The 15,364-nt window shown below is 37.8% G+C and overlaps 1 protein-coding gene across 1 annotated transcript in view; it reads left to right on the forward strand.

Moving 5' to 3' along the window:
* POLN (DNA polymerase nu) overlaps positions 1 to 15,364 on the forward strand; it is a 321,659-nt gene that overhangs the window by 130,458 nt on the left and 175,837 nt on the right. The window lies entirely within an intron of this gene.

Below are 15,364 nucleotides of genomic sequence, written 5' to 3' on the forward strand. Positions count from 1 at the left end.
CTCTCCACCCATCATATAATCTTTGATCCAGTTTTTCTAATTTCTTTGCTCTTCTCTGAACAAGATATTCCATCTCTCTGGCTCTGGCCATTTTCACTGGTTGCCCCCATACCTAGAATTCTCTCTTTCTTCATTTCCGCTTATTGAATTCTTTGGATTCCACAAGAAGCCTTTCTTCATCCTTTTCCTTAAAATCCCCTTATGATCTCCAACATATCCTGTAAAATATCTTGATTATGTGTCGTTGTCTGCATGTTGTTGTCCCCATTAGAATGTGAGCTCCTTGAAAGTAGGGAGTGTTGTTTGCCTTTCTTTCTACTTTTTCTAGTACTTTGTATGATGGCTAGAATATAGTAGGTGCTTAATAAATGTTTATTGACTGACCTTTTTCTGAGTAATAGGTGCTTACTTGAGACTTACTCTTACTCTGTGAATAATCCAAACAGCCCATAAGTGCAAAAGTTTTAAAGGCCAAAAAGACCAATTTGGCTAAATATACTGGCAGTAATTACAAAGCTTCCTCCTCTTTACATATCCCCAGTATCTTTACTTGTTGTTATGGCTTCCAAGTATAACCAAGATGTAGTGAGTGGCTTACCTGCTTTCCTTTTGCAGGTCCCAGGAGTTGCTGTCCCTAGCTGTTGTGCTGATCATTTTTGTAGCAATAATACTAAGAGATTTCTTGATAGATACAGCCTCAGTTATTGCTTAACTATTTTAAGTACTAATATCAATCAAAGCATAATAAGATGCTTGTCAGATATGTCCACTAGAGTCAGAGAAGGTCCTGAACAGTGTTCAAATAGAAGAAGGAACTCCTTGGATATGACAGGGTTCTTTAATTTTTCCTCTTTGTAGATAATATTGTACTAATTGCACCAAGCCCTGGAACACTATAAGGTTTCCTCAGAGAGCTTCATGGCTACTCACTGATAGGGTTGTTTGGAAGATCAAATGAGGTAATACGCGTAAAACATTTTGTGAACCTTAAAGTACTAGACAAATGATAGCTATTATTATTTTATGTGATTGGATTGGCAGTTCATTGAATTGGCCATAGTATGGGTATTTTGGATAGGATTTGCTAATTAGCAATGAGTTGGGCCTTGGGGCTATAATACATTTAGGAAATTTAATAGCATTTTCAGTGATCCCAAGCTACTTCTTTTTTTTTAAGTGCATCTTTTAACACCAATATTCCCTAGTAATACTAAATGATGGTGAGTCATAGAGTATCATGTTCTCAGGAAAATTAGAATTGCTGAGGGGGCAGAGCCAAGATGGTGGAGTAAAAGCAGGGACTCACTTGAGGTCTCCCCCAAAACCCCCCGGATTCCTGTAAAAAAGACTCTAAACAAATTCTAGAGGAGCAGAACTCACAAAAAGACAGAGTGAAACAAATTTCCAGCCCAAGACAACCTGGATGATCAATGGGAAAGGTCTTTTGCACCAGGCGTTTGCACAGTCCGGGGTGGGCTGCGCTGGCACAGACCAGACGACAGCAAACCCAGAGCAGGCCTTGGGTGACTGAATCACTGGCAGCTAAAGTGGTTTCCAGATTTCTCAGCCCATAAATGCCAAAGACAATTTAGAAGGTCCATGGGAAAGGTCCATCAGACCTTGGTGAGAGAGGAGCACAGACCAGCCCCTGCCCCAGCGCAGCACTGAGGTGGCAGCCAGCTCCTGCCCAGAGATGGTAAGTCGATTGAACAATTGGTCAGAGAGCGATTACAGGGTTCTCTTTGCTGGCACTAAGGCAGGACTCTGTTGCTTTGCCCATACTTAGATTTGGGTTGCAGAGCTGGCTGGCAGTCCTGGGGTGAGGAGGAGCACTGGCATAGCAGAGCTTGTGGCAGCAGTAGAGAGAGAAACCCTCCTTACAGTTCCAGGGTAGAAAAGAGTGCTTGTGGTCACTCACTGACCAGAGCACAGACCAAGAGAGGAGTCAACAACTCTCCTTAGATCATACCACCTTGGAAGAACTGAAAACTTACAGGTCCCTAGAAGTATCTCTGAAAATAGCTGCACAAAACCCCTGAAGCTTGGGACAGTATGCCCTCCACAGTGGAAGCAGAACCCTACCTTAACAAAGAGTTAAAAAGTCAAGTAATTGACTGGGAAGATGAGCAAACAGTGGGAAAAAACCTCAGACTTTGGTGACAATAAGAAAGATCAAAACATACAATCAGAAGACCACAAAGTCAAAGCATCTATATCCAAAGCATCCAAGAAAAATATGAATTGGTCTCAGGCCATGGAAGTGCTCAAAAAGGATTTTGAAAATTAAGTAAGAGAAGTGGAGGAAAAATTGGGAATAGAAATGAGAGTGATGCAAGAAAATCATGAAAAACAAGTCAAGAGATTGCTAAAGGAGACCCCCCAAAATACCAGAGAAAATAACATTTTAAAAAATAGACTAACCCAAATGGCAAAAGATGTCTAAAAAGCCAATGATGAGAAGAATGCCTTAAAAATCAGAATTGGCCAAATGGAAAAAGAAGTTCAAAAGCTCACTGAAAAAAATAATTCCTTAAAAATTAGAATGGAGCAAATGGAATCTAATGACTCTATGAGAAATCAAGAAATTATAAATTATAAAACAAAGCCAAAGGAATGAAAAAATAGAAGGCAATATCTCATTGGAAAAACAACTGACCGGGAAAATAGATCCAGGAGACATAATTTAAAAATTATTGGACTGCCTGAAAGTCATGATCAAAAAAAGAGCCTAGACATCATCTTTCAAGAAATTATCAGGGAAAACTGCCCTGATGTTCTAGAACCAGAAGGTAAAATAGACATTGAAAGAACCCACTGATCACCTCCTGAAAGAGATCCCAAAAGGAAAACTGCCAGAAATATTATAGTCAAATTCTGGAGTTCCCAGGTCAAGGAGAAAATATTGCAAACTACCAGAAAGAAACAATTCAAGTATTGTGGAAACACAATCAGGATAGCACGAGATTTAGCAGCTTCTATATTAAGGGATTGGAGGGCTGGGAATATGATATTCTGGAGGTCAAAGGAGCTAGGATTAAAACCAAGAATCACCTACCCAGCAAAACTGAGTGTAATCAGTGAGGGAGAAAAATTGATATTCAAAGACATAGAGGAATTTAATGCATTCTTGAGAAGCCAGAGCTAAATAGAAAAATTGACTTTCAAATACAAGGCTCAAGAAAAACATGAAAAGGTAAATAGGAAAGAGAAATCATAAAGGACTTATTAAAGTTGAACTGTTTGCATTCCTACATAGAAAGATGATATTTCTAACTCATGAGACCTTTCACATTATTAGGGTAGTTGAAAAGAATATGTGTGTGTGTGTGTGTGTGTGTGTGTGTGTGTGTGTGTGTGTGTATACTATGTATATATATACACACATAGACACAAGGCACAGGGTGAGTTGAATATGAAGGGATGATACCTAAAAAATAGAATTAAGGAGTGAGAGGAATATACTAGGAGGAGAAAAGGAGAGATAGAATGCGGTAAATTACCTCACATAAAAGAAGCAATAAAAAGCTTTTACAGTGGAGGGGAAGAGGGGGAAGGTGAGTAGGAATGAGTGAATCTTACTCTCATCAGATTTGGCTTAAGGAGGGAATAACGCACACATTCAACTGGATATGGAAATCTATCTTACCCTACAGGAAAGTAGAGGGGAAGGGAATAAAAGAGGGCAGTAATAGAAGGGATGGCAGACTGGAGGAGAGAGTAATCAAAAACACACACTTTTGAGGAGGGACAGGGTCAAAGGAGAGACTAGAATAAATGGGGTGGAAGAGGTTGGAGATAAAGTTAGTTTTTCACAACATGACTATTTATGGAAGTGTTTTGCATGACTACACATGTATAACCAATATCAAATTCCTTGCCTCTCAATGAGGGTGGGTGGGGAGGGAAGAAGGGAAAGAATTTGGAACTCAAAGTTTTAAAAAATGAACGCTAAAAATATTTTTACATGCAACTGGGAAATAAAGATACACAGGCAATGGGGTATAGAAATCTAGCTTATCCTACAGGAAAATAGAAGGGGAATGGAGATAAGAAAAGAGGGGAGTGATAGAAGGGAGGGCAGATTGGGGGAAGGGGTACTCAAAATACATTCCATCATGGAATGGAGAGGAGGGGAGAGATGATAAAATTTGGAACTCAAAATCTTGTGAAAGTGGATCTTGAAAATGAAAATAAATAAATAAATTGAAATGTGAAAAAAAAAATAGAATTACTGGTGACCCAAAGGGCAAGAGAAAGATACATAGTGGGTATAAGAAGACTGAAAATATGAACAATGAATTAAGCTTGAGAAATATCACAAAAGATGCCATCTAGGATATGTGTGACTGGAAAAATGGGTTGGCTGCTCATGTCACAAGAATGAGAGCGTGAAGTTAAATGGTGCAAAATAGCATCAGTCATCTCATTTAAGGATCCACTATAGTAAATAAGCAAATTTACCTCTGTAGACTTAATAGTGTTCCCCACATCCATGTATTGCTATTTTCTTATGTAGATTCTATTATAACTAATAAAACACATTAATTTTAAAATATTACTACATTAATCTGTAATATTTTTATCATCTACATTTCTTTAATCAACAGATATTAATAATACTGCCACTGCTATTTCAGGGATCTGAAAAATTTCTTTAAAACTTAAAAGATGGTTTTATATTTGAAAAGGCTGGAAACAATCTACCTCCATTTTATTGGATCTATTCGGGAAAAGGATGTGGATAAGAATTGTACAGGAAAAGAAATTATGGATCAGTTCTGAGCTGTGTTTCTGGAGACAATACCCACCTCTGCTCCTCAATGAAATCATACATTTCTCAAACTATTGAAGTGTAAATTTTGGGATTATATCTGTAAATTCTTTGAACCTCCTGGGATGTAAACAGTTGAACTCATTTAAAAGCACCTGATTGCTTTCTTGTCTCCTGAACTATCTTGAGCTGGATTTAGTCATTTTAATTCTTCAGAGACTATAGTGTACCATGACTCACAGCTATGCAACACTAGTAGAATATTGGTATTGAAAAATAGATCTTGTTTCTGAGAGGAGTTTGATCATTAAGGGAATTTCCAACTATCTACTAGATATCCCTCTATCAAACTGGATATCCCAAAGACATCTTCAACTCAACACGTTCAAAACTGAGCTCATTATCTTACTCCCCAAACCTTTTCAAAGTATATTATTATTTAATTTGAAGATTCTTTATTGACTTTTGCTGGAATTTTTCTTCATGCTGTGCAATAGATACTGATGCATAATCTGAAGTGAATTTCATAGTGGTGGTATTATAAATTCTTTTTAGTAAATGACCAAATGTTCCATGAGTTGATGTTTCATTCTTGCCTTTGAGTGCACAGTGAAGTGAGCAGAAGCAGGAAAACAATTTGAACAGGGATTACAACATTGTAAATAAAAACAACTCTGGAAAACTTAATGACTGATCAATGCAATGACTCACCATGACTCAAGAAGAACAATGATAAAGCATGCTGTCAGTCTCCTGATGAAGATGTATTAGGCTAGAGATGCAGAATGAAGCATACAACTTGTAACACAGCTAATATGTGGGTTTGTTTACTTGGTCATGATTAGTTGTAACAAGGAAAGGTTTCAGAATCATTCTTGAGGGGTAATTGAATGGCAGTGGGGGCTTAGTATTGATATAAAAAAGAAAAGAAATGATTGTCATCAGAGTAGGACAGCTTTGAAACAGTTGAATTTATTATGCTAATGGGACATCCATCTTGAAATATTCAACAGGTCATCAGTAAGTCAAATAGGCTTTCTTACTGTGCCTTAGACATGACGCTCCATTTAATTTCTCCTAGCCTTTGCATAGACTGACTCTATTCCTAGAAAGTAATTGTTCAAGAAATAAACATTTATTAACTGCCCACTATGCTCCATGCTCTGTGCTAAGCACTGGGGATACAAAAAGAGGCCTGCTCTCAAGGACATCTCAACCTAATGGAGGAGACAACATAAATATAAATATAGACAAAAATAAATATAGACAAACAAGCTATGTATAGGAAAAATAGGAAATAAGAGAGGGAAAACAGCAGAATTAGGAGGAACTGAGAAAGGCTTCCTATAGAAGGTGGGATTTTAGTTGGGATTTAAAATAAGCCAGGGAAACCAGGAGGAGGAGATGAGGAGGGACAGTGTTCCAGCTGGGGAATAGGCAGTGAAAATGCAAGTAGCCAAGATGAAATATCTTCTTTGTGGAATAGCAAGGAGTTCACTGTCACTGGATTGAACAGTATATAGAGGGCAGTAAGGTGTAAGAAGATTAGAAAGGCAGGAAGGGACTAGGTGATAAAGGATTTTGAAAGCTAAGTAGAGCATTTTGTATTTGATCCTAGAGGCAGTAGGGAGCTACCAGAGTTTATTGAGTAAGATAGTGACATGGTTGGACCTGAACTTTAGGAATGAAGGTGGCTGAATGAAAGGTGAATTGGAGTAGGGAGAGACTTGAGACAAGCAGATCCACCAGCAAGCTATTGCAGTAGTCCAAGCATGACATAATGAGGGCCTGTACCAGAGTGGTAGCAGTGTCAGAGGAGAGAAGGGGGCATGTTGGAGACATGATGCAAAGGTGAAATTGACAGGCCTTAGCAACACCTGGGGTATGGGACAATGAGAGACAGTAAAGAGTCTAGGATGATACCTAAATTGCGAGCCTAATGGACAGAGAGGATGATGTTGCCTTCTACATTAAAAGGAAAGATAGGAGGGGGATAGAATTTAGTGGAAAGACAATGAATTCTATTTTAGACAGGTTGACTATAAGATGTTTACTGGTCATCTGAAAGGCAATAGGTCATGCAGAAAGGTTTGATCAGGATAAGTAGATCTGAGCGTCATCAGCATAAAGATGGCAATTAAATCCATGGGAACTGATGACATCACCAAATGAAGTAGTAAAGAGGAAGAATAGAAGGTAGCCTGGGACAGAACCCTGTAGGACATCTATGGTTAGAGGCTATGTTCTGAGATCCAGCAAAGGATACAGTCAGATAGGTAGGAGGGAAACTAGGAGAGAGTGGTGTCCCAAAAATCTAGAAAAAGGAGACTATCAAGGAGGAGAGCATGATCAGCAGTGTGGAGTGGATGAGGAGAATGAGAATTGAGAAAGGGCCATTGGGTTTGGCAACTAAGATGTCACTGATAATTCCTTCCTCTCCTCTACCTCTTAGAGACTTCTTAGTTTTCAAGACTCAGCTCAAGTATCACATTCAGCAGGCAACATTTCCTGATTCACCCAGCTATATATATATATATATATATATATATATATATATATATATATTTCTGTTAGGTTCCCATCATCCCTCTCAGGTTCACTACTATAACTCCTTATCCATCAATTCCTTACTCTCCCTTACCTCACATATTCACTCCCAGCCCCACTAAAAACAGTTATCTTGTATCCCTTATATCTTGTATCTATTAACACTCCTCCTTCCATTGTATAAAGTCTTCCTTGTAATGCCCCACTTATGGGAATATATTTGTACATATGCATATATGATCTCTCCTGTCTAGATTATTATTTCCTCAGGGACTGTTTTGTTTTAGTCCTTGCTGCCCCAGCACCCAACATAGTGCCTGGAACATAGTATATGTTTAGTAAATGATTCTTGGTTATTAGTAGGTTACAGGTGACTCTGGGAACTTGAAGACTTCACCAGTACATTCCAAGCTCTGAAAAGTCCTACCAAGTTGTAAAGGCTTTGAGTATAGATCTAGTCATGGACTAGATATTTGTGATTAGATGTTTGTGACTACCTTACATACTATTTTCCCAAGAACCAGTCTTTTGGTGATAAGATATTAATTGCCATGACATTTTTTTCAACCATAGCAACTCAGAATATGGAAAGAATATCTTTATTGGGTCAATAAGTTCTCCTTGAATTAAACACTCACATCATCTTAACTTTGTTATTTTGTTAGGTTATTTGGCTTATAGTAGATTTTAAGCTTTTCAAAGATTAGTACTGTTTTTCATTTTTTGTTTCCAAAGTACCAAATCCTTGCACAGATTATTACTTTGCTTCACAACTTAACAAGATATCCTATTTCATTCTTGGGCAGATTTAGTTGTTAGAAAATTCTTTTTACTCCTCTTCCATTTTATCAATTTCTAATTCCTTCCCATATTTCTGTGCCAGCATGGAATAGGACATATCTTTTTCCTTCGTGAAACACTTTATTAGATTTCATAGCTGCTGAGCAATAGTATACTATGCTTCCCCCTCTGGTGCTGGAAACAATGGGGCCACAGGCAAAAGCATAGGGCCTAGAGCCAGAAAGACACTTCAGACACTAAGCCGAACACTCAGAAGGCCAGTGCCTCAGGACAGAAAGCCCAAATCAGAGCCAAGTGCATGTCCAATTTCTGAGATATCTTTCAGGTATGCCTTAATCACAGCTATCCTGAGATGTAGCTATGAAGCAGGTGCCACATATGAGTTCTCTATTTTTAAAAAGAAGTTTAATCTGACTATTAACATTAAAAATCAGTTTCATTTTATTTTTAGTTCCATTTCTCTCCCTCCTACTCCCCATTGAAAAGACCAGAAAAATAAAACCCATTCCAATTCTATATTTATCTTTTTTATCCTGTCTCCTCTTTTAAGAGTCTGTTTTGCTTCTGACCACTGCTTTCTTAATCTACCCCCTCTCTTATTCTATCTCCCACCACCTTTCTCTTAACTCCTTTCCCTCCTACTACCCTGTCAGGCAAAATAAGTTTCTGTATCCAGTTTTACGTACATGTGTGTTCTTCCCTCCTTGAATCAGTGCAAGTGTTGCATGCTCCCCCTCCTACTGCCCCTTCCATTGTATAAAGTCTTTCTTGTATGTCCCACTTATGGGAGATAATTCTCCCCATTCTTCTCCCTTTCTCCCTCTCCCAGGGAATTTTTTGAAATCATCCAGACACAACAGAATCATACCCAGGTTCTCTGTCTAATTAGCCTCCTTCTAAGACCTCTGGTGATGATAAAATTCTAAGGGGTTACATGTATCATCTTCCCATATCTAAACAATTTTATCTTTTTTAGTTCCTTATGATTTCTCACTCATATTTACCTTTTTAATGCTTCTCTTGAGACCTGTGTTTGAATGTCAGATTTTCTATTCAGCTCTCATCTTTTTCATCAGGAATGCTTGAATGTTCTCTATTTCATTAAGCGTCCATTTATTTTCTCCTGTAGAACTATATTCAGGATTTTGTAATAGTTTATTTTTGGTTGTAAACCTAGATCCTTTACCTTCTGGGCCCTCTGTTCTTTCATAGCTAAGTCTTCTGTGATCTCACTGTGGCTGCTTGCTGTATTTTCTCCTTGACCTAGGAGTTGTGGATTTTGGCTACAACATTCCTCAAAATTTTCATTTTGAGGTTTCAAGAAGTGTCCCATGGATTCATTCAGTCTCTGCTTTGTTGGACAATTCTAAGCTATCTGGATAGTTTTCCTTAATAATTTCTTGAAATATAGTATCTAGCACTTTTTTTTGTTGTTCATGGCTTTCAGATAAGTGAATGATTCTTAAATTCTGTCTCCTAGATGTATTTTCCAGGTCATCTGTTTTTTCCTATCAGATATTTCATGTTTTCTTCTATTTTTTTAGTCCTTTGATCTTGTTTTATTTCTTGCTGTTTTGTGGAGTCATTGGCTTCCATTTGACCAATTCTGATTATTCAGGAGTTATTTTCTTTTGTAAGGTTTTGTTCTTCTTTTGCCAGGTTGTTAATTCTATTATCTTAACTTTCTTGGATACATCTCATTTCTTTCCACGTTTCAACCACTCTTATTTGATTTTAAAAAAATAATTTCTGTTCTTTTTTTAAAAAAAATCTTTCTTTAGTTCTTGCTTTAACTCTTCTAGGAATTCTTATTCAGCTTGTGTCCAGTCTCCATTTTTCTCTAAAGCTTTGCTTGTAGATGTTTTCAAGTCATTATATTCTTCTCTGTTTGTGTCTTGAGCTTCCCTTTCACTATAAAAGCTCTTTATGGTCAGGTTCTTTTTTGTTTGTTTGTGTGCTCATTATTCCAGGCTACTTTTTGACTTTGGGCTTTATGTTAGTATTGGGCTCTGCTCACTTTGGGTCATGGATGGGGTGAGTGGCTTGAGCTTCTACTGACCTTCTGTTCTGATCTCTGCAAATTTCTGACCCAGGTTAGGGGTCTGTTGGCTTGTGTATAGTTGAGCCTCAATAAACTGTTACTGGACTCAGTCAGGATTAACCTGCTAGGAGGTTCTGCAGTTTCAGAGTAACTAAATTGTTGGTTCCCCTTTGATCTTGTTCTCCTGCCCTGGTTTTTCTACTTCAGGCTTATGTGCTAGATTAAAGGTTAAGACTGAATTAGGGCTGTGCCCCTGGACTCAGAACCACACAGCTCAGTTTTTGGAATTTGTTTTGTGCTCAGCACTTAACTAGGGCCCCATGCTCTGTTTCAGCTGCTCCTATTAGTCCTAGCTCTGTGACCCAGATCTGGGTCATGGGTGACAGAACTACCAGAGATTCCTATCCCCAGTGCTAGTTCTGGAATCTCCTTGGATTTCTTTCTGCCTTTAATTGGTGCTATACAGGGAGTTCACATTTTAAGGCTTGCTGACCTGTGCCCAATCTCAGTTCTCTTTCTATCCCTGGGTGTTGGAATGCTCTCAATTCTTCCACTATTGTTGATGTCACTGCACTGAACTCCTGACCAGCCTCCACTCAAATGCCCATAGACCTTTCTATCTATCTTCCTGAGCTACTCTGGTCTGGAAAAATGATTCACTATGACTTTTTTCTTGTCTTTCCTGATCAAAATTCAGTCTGTCATGTTTTGTAGGTTATTTTGAGAGGATGTATGGGAAGAGAGAGGCAGCAATGTTTCCTCTCACTATTCCATCTTGACTCTTCCTCTACCGCTTGTGAATTCTTTCTACTACCACTAGCCCTAATTACCTACCACCTCTATCCTCACTTCTCTGCTATCTGGAGAGCAAATCCCTAGGTCAGTTTTGTCCTGTGCCATCACAGTCAGTCAGCAAACTTTTATTATGTGCCAATGTGCTAAATATTAGGGATGCAAAGAAAGGCATGTTTCTTTGCCCTCAGGGAGCTCAATTTTTTTCTCTTAAACATTTATTGGAATTTTACAAAAATAAGGGTGAAAATAAATCCAGTACAAACATACATGCAGATATGTCTATGTGATTCCTGTAAGAGAGATGAGCCTGTGAAGGATCACTTTAAGCAAAAATATTGGTCTTGTAGAAATCCACAAGCTTTGTCACTTTCTGTATGCCAAGCCCTGGGCTAAGCTGGAGATTCAAAGAAAGATAAAAACAAAAAGGTCCTTACTCTGAAGGAGTTCACAATCTAATGGAGAGAGGGGATGAGAAGATGCAAACAACTATGTACAAACAAGATATATTCAGGATAAAATGGTTCTCAGAGAATGTAGAGGGAAGTACAATGTGAGAATATTGGAAATGTAGAAAGAGACGAGGTTATGAAGGGCTATAGAAGCCAAATACAGGATTTTATATTTCATCTCAAAGTTAATAGGGACACACTGGAATTTGTGACAAGGCTGGCCTTGTCAATAGCCTGTGTTTTAGGAAGGTCACTGGCAACTGAGTGAAAATGGACTAGAGTGTGGTGGTAGACACTTGAGGCAGGGAGACCAACCAACAGGCTGTTGTAGTAGTCCGTATGTGAGGTTATGAGGGTCTGCATCAGGGTGATGATAGGGACAAAAGAGAGAAGGGCTCATACACTAGAGATGTTGAGAAGATAGAATTGACAGGATTTGGTAATTGATTGCATATAGTGGGTGAGGGAAAAGGGGAAAAGTGTATTGGATGATACCTACATTGCAAGCCTGGGTGACAGAAAGGATGGTGCTATGCAGGGAGCTCACATTTTAATTGGGAAGACAACATGCAAATTTATATACATAAAAAATATATACCATATAAATGGAGACTCCAGTCAGCTGATGCTTAATCATACCTATGGCTAACAGATTTGTAGCTCTTGCTCCCCAAATCCCTAAGATTTAGAGTTGACATCTTTCTAAAATGGAATTACTATATGAAAGTGTATGGTTATTTTTTTTGTTATGTTTACTGTGGTACTGACAGATTGTTTTACAAAAAATATTCTACAAGTTTATAATTCTCCCACCAACAGATAAGTATGCCTATTTACAAACAAATGAAAATTTCCAGCATTGCTTCCTTGTAATTATTTTTTGGCTAATTTAATAGGTGTGAGGTTATACTTCACAGCCATTTGAATTTGCAGCTCTTTGATTACTGGTGAAGTGGAGCACGTTTTTCAAGTGATTAACACCAATTTGTATTTTGTCCTTTGAAAATTGTTTCTTCATATCCTTTGACCACATTATACAATGTGGACTGGGCATTGTCACTTTGATTCTTTCGTAGGTTAACAGACAGGGAACTTTGTCAATGAAATAGGTACACCAGGATACAACCAAATGTATTCAAAGCATTGGTGTTTGACAAACCTTTGGAAAAGAAAAACTAGAGAAAGGATTAACTATTTAATAAATGCATTTGGGAAAAATTTTTGGCAACTTGGAAGAAAGAGGATTTGAATTCACCTCTTATACCATATGCCCTAATGAATTCCAGCTGGATGCAAGCCTTAAACATTGTGACAAATGAAAATTCTGAGAGATAGAGTTTCTGGGTAATTAATAATCAGTTTATTGATTAGGTTAGCCAGCAATCAATAAATTGGTAAGTAACCAAAGACCCCAAGAGAGACCTTGAAATGACTTAAATACTTTCTGAAAGGGAATTCCCCTGAGGGTGAAAGTACAAGTAAAAAGTCCCTACCCTCAAGGAGCTTATAGTCCTTTTTTTTTTTGCCTTGTTTTGTTCTGTTTTTTTTTGTGGGGGGTAGGCAGGGCAATTGGGGTTAAGTGACTTGCCCAACGTCACACAGCCAGTAAGTGTGTCAAGTGTCTGAGGCCGGATTTGAACTCAGGTCCTCCTAACTCCAGGGCCAGTGCTCTACTCACTGCTCCACCTAGCTGCCCCCAAGGAGCTTATATTCTAATGGGAGGGAAGACAACACACAAAAGGGAACAGAAAGGGATGGAGCAGAGAAGGTACCTTTTAGGCATGGTAACAAAGTCTAGAGAGTCAAAAGAATATGGGGCAAGGGGGACAGGAAGGGAACAAGCATGTATTAAGTGCCTACTATGCTTGGTGCTTTCCAAATATTATCTTATTTGATCCTAACAACAACCCTATTCAGATATTCTTATTTCCCCATTTTACAGTTGAGGAAAGTAAGACAGATAGCTAAGTAACTTGTCCAGGGTCACATAGATATTAAGTCTTTCATTTTACTTTATTACAACGTCTTTTTAAGCTTTGAACTATTTTTTAAATTTTATTTTTTACTTTGAGCTTAAACACCCAAAAAGAGCATTTCTGTACACCTAGCAAAACATAAAATTTCTATTTCACACACAGCTTATTTTTAAGATAAGTATACAATAAATTGTACACATTATTTTCAAAACTGGCCTGCCTGTCTTTGCTTCCTTATGAATTTCCTGCTGTTCTCTTATGTGAATTTTAAAAATTCAGTGGCTCTCTTTTTCTTTTTGAGCATTACACTTTCTAGCTCCCTTCTGATTTCTTATTCCCCCCCCCAATTAACAAAAAGAAAGCAAAAAAAAGAACCTTATAACAACATAGTCAAGCAAAACAAATACACCCGATGTCCATGTCAAAAAATCCATGTCACTTTCTGTCCCTTATGCCTATTCCCTCTCTGTCAAGAGGTGGGTAGCATGCAACAGGGTGCTGGAACCTGCTTGGACTCTCAAGAACCCATTATTAAATTTTCAGTGTGATTAGTGTCAGCTTGGAAATTCAGAAATGTTAGCAAATGTTACAAACCAGGGCTTGATTTGTTGTTTTAGTGACTAACTAGACTTAAGAAAGTAATGGAGAAAATGTTAGATGAAGATTAAATTAAAAAGTGTATCATGCATACATTCTTTATTCTAGAGTGCTGGTTGTTAAACACTTACCAACACACTGAAATATGCCTTATCATGGGCCCTCCAGAGACAACGTTGCTCATTTCTTTGATCAGACTTAAGTCTTTCAAAATTGCTTTTGTTTACAACATTGTTCCCCTTGTATAAATTAGTCTCCTGGTCTTGCTCATTTTACTCTGTGCCCATTCTTACCATCCAAGATACTCTGAAATCATCTCTTTCATCATTTCTTATAGCACAATAATATTCCCTGACATTTATGTACCATAATTTGTTCAACCTCCCCCCCAACCATAGTCTAAGAAGTAATCTAAGTAAGGCACCCTTTTACATTCCCATTCTTTTCTAACCCTCTTTCCATTTTCATCCCATTTTTCAAATCAAGATGTCTGTTGTGCTTATAACTATTCCCTCTTACTGTTATTCTTCCTCTTAAGTCACTCCCTTTTCCACTTGTTTCCCTGTTGAATTTGATATATTTCTTTTTTAAAATTTAACATTTTATTTTTCCCAAAATTACCTGCAAAAACAATTTTTAACATTTGTTTTAAAAAAAATTTTAGTTCCAAATTCACTCCTCTCTCCCACATTGAGAAGACAAGCAACTTGATATAGGTTATACATGTGTAGTCATAGAAAACATAATTCCACGATAGTCATGTTATGAAAGAAAGCACAGGCAAAAAACCAAGAAAAATAAAGAAAAAATATGCTTAGACTTGCATTCAGGCACTATCAGTTATTTCTCTGGAGATGGAGAGCATTTTTCATCATTAAGTTCTTCAGAACTGTCTTGGATCATTGTATTGCTGAGAATAGCTAAGTCATTCACAGTTGATCAAGAGTTTGATGTTTTTCTTAACCAAACTTTGTGTGTGTTCAACTCTCATTTACCCAATTCAAATAAGAGCTCATGAGGTTCATCCAATGCCCACTCCCTCCACCTCTTTTTCCATGTTTGTACATTCTTTTCATGTTCTCTAAGTATGAAAAATAGCGACTTCCACCTCCTTCTTCCTCCTTTCCTAATGTGTTCCTTCTTGTACTCTCCCTTCTCTTTCCTCTCTCAAAACCCTCAAAACAGAATCAGTCCACCCCCAGGACATCTGTTTTACTTATTTAACTCCCTCAATGCTGTTAAAGATATTAAGATTCTGAAGGAATACTTGCTCCATCTCCTCCTATTAGAATGTTAGCACTGTATCATCATTCAGCATCTCCAGTTCTTCAAATAAATTAACTTTCTAGGTTTCTCTGGACTCTCGTATTTTTATTTCAGAGTTACT

This window comes from Trichosurus vulpecula, chromosome 6 (genome assembly GCF_011100635.1).
Source record: "Trichosurus vulpecula isolate mTriVul1 chromosome 6, mTriVul1.pri, whole genome shotgun sequence".
Taxonomy (NCBI): domain Eukaryota; kingdom Metazoa; phylum Chordata; class Mammalia; order Diprotodontia; family Phalangeridae; genus Trichosurus; species Trichosurus vulpecula.